Source organism: Belonocnema kinseyi, chromosome 1, assembly GCF_010883055.1.
Source record: "Belonocnema kinseyi isolate 2016_QV_RU_SX_M_011 chromosome 1, B_treatae_v1, whole genome shotgun sequence".
NCBI lineage: Eukaryota > Metazoa > Arthropoda > Insecta > Hymenoptera > Cynipidae > Belonocnema > Belonocnema kinseyi.
In genome coordinates, this window is record NC_046657.1 from 167629565 (window position 1) to 167632269 (window position 2705).

The following is a 2705-nucleotide window of genomic DNA, read 5'->3' on the forward strand; positions in this document are numbered from 1 at the left end:
CAATGACAACACCAAACATAGTTGTAGTAAGTGCGGTTCAAAACAACAGAACGCGCAGGGCTTCCGACAATGGGTCGGCCAACAATGCCGACCAATCTAGAGTTGGGGGAGCCAATGAAAATGGATTCAATGCGATGGATCGGCGGGATCTCGTGACCTTCGGGTGGACGGAGCAACTGAATCACGACTTGCTAGACTGTTACGATGCGAGTGAGGCCCGTGAACGGGGTTACATGGCACGGCTGCATGCTCTGTGGTGCGAGAAACATCCTGAGCTATCGCACTTTTCGCAGCAACGTCTACGAAACCATGCTGAACTACTCCGTAAAAGGGGCTATGTAAGCGGAACGCCTACTCTACCACAGCTAGAACAAGCCGGCAACAGAGAAAGAGAGGCGACACTAACACCAACCGCGGGCAGGCATCCAATAGATGAAGAGCGATGCTTTACGACCCGGGGAAACATCAACACTAAGGTTTCTCTCAAGCCTAAAGATCTGGCTGAAATGCATGACGAGCTTCGTGGACATTTTTCTGGATAATCCGACCTCTGGGCTATCAATTATTGTGTGTATAATGCAGCGAGAGCTTTGGCCGATGCGAACCGTAAAACAAAACCAAGGGTTCATCATAAGACCAAAAGGCGAATGCATCGACTTGCCATAAAGATAGGCTGGGCAAGACAGTACGCGTCGCGTATTCAGTGTATGATTGACTACATCACTTCTGGCAGGAATTTTACCGCCAAGGTTCGAAAGTTCGCGCGTGAACTCCGGACCCGTTATCACACACTTAACAAGTCAAAGCTGCTGACCATTAGGCAGCATATTGTTGAGGGAATACGGATACTATCTAACGCTAAGAGAAGTCTAGAGCGGAGGGAGGGGTGGGTCAGAGAAAATCTCTATGACCCATCTCGACTCTTCCAAGACCCTCCACTTACTGTCGAACACCCACCCAAACCAGAGGAGGTCGAAATATTTTGGAGAGAAGTCTACGAAGTTTAGTACAGACTGGACGAAGACTCAGAAAATATAAATAGCTTCAAGGAGTTATGTCTTGCCCTCATAACACCTGATAAAGAACGCCCACCCATCACTACCGAGGAGGTGAAAAAAGTATTAAGAGGGATGAAGAACTATTCCGCACCGGGACCAGATTGTATCAAAACCTTCTGGTGGAAGAAATTTTCTTCAACCCATCAGCATTTGGCCCGTATTTTCACCTCATATTTGAAGTCGGAAGAGCCGATTCCAGAGTGGTTGGTGGAAGGGCGCACAATACTCCTGCCGAAAATAGGCAACTTAGCTGACCCAAAGAACTACAGGCCAATAACTTGTCTGAACACGCTTTATAAGATATTCAAAGCCATCCTAAATGATACGATTGTTCGGGCAATTGAACCTGTGTGGCAAGAAATGTATAAACAACGAGGCTCAAAGAAAGGCGTAGCCGGATGTCGGGAGAACCTGCTCATCGATAGATGTGTCTGCAAAGATGCAACATTCTACCAGCGTGACCTATCGACGGCCTGGATTGATTATCGGAAAGCTTTCGATTCTACATCCCATAGACTTATCATCTGTCTTTTGGAAATCTTAAAGGTTCATTCTCAAATAGTTGGGTGCATAGAGAGATTGATGCCGCTTTGGAAAACCAGATTTACTATCTCATGTGGCAAAAATCGTGTGACAACTAACAAGGTCACGTTTCAGGGAGGTGTCTTTCAGGGCGACACCATGAGCCCACTCCTCTTTTGCCTTACATTATTGCCAATATATCTAGCACTACGCCATTCCGACGGGTACTTGTGCGGCAAACCTGCAGATCGAAAATACAAGGTCACTTATGTATTTTACATAGACGATCTTAAGATCTATGCTAAAAACAGAGAGCAACTGCATCTAGCTCTGGGGATTGTCGAACGATATACTAAGGAAATTGGAATGGAATTTGGGTTAGACAAATGCGCCAAGGTTTATTTGAAGCGAGGAAAACTTAATGGCATCCCTGAAGATCCTGAGCTAGTTGATAGAAGCGCCATACGACATCTTTGCGCTAGAGAGACTTATACATACCTGGGCGTGCCACAGAGCCGCATTCAGGATGTGACGTCTATAAAGGATACTCTCCGAAGCAGATATAAACGTCTCATCCGACAGATTTAGTCTTCCGAACTGTCAGCGAGGAACAAAGTATCTGCAACGAACGCCACATTTTGAGTCAAGACATTCCCGATGATAGCTGCAGGGCATGCCATGCACACCCCGAGCATTTAGTTCACATACTATCTAGTTGTCCAACACGCGCGGGAACAACCTACATTCAAAGGCACAATGCGGCACTAAGAGTGCTTTATTACCATCTCTGTCACTCCTACGGTATTCACCTTAATATCGCTCCTCTAAATGCTCCTAGGGAAATTGAGTCAATTGTCGAGAATGGGAAGTGCCGCATATACTGGAACTTTATATTCTCGACAATTGTTTCTGTTGCTCACTCGAGGCCTGACATGGTTTTCTTGGCTTCAAGAAGCGAACCATGTTCGTTATCGAATTTTCGGCACCACCTGACAAAAACATCATAGCCAAGGAGAATGAAAAAAAGAGAGGTATCGAGACCTTATAAGGGATTTGCAACGATTGTACCCGGAATATTCTGTTAAACTGATCGTCCTTATCATCGGCGCTCTTGGAGGTGCCAAG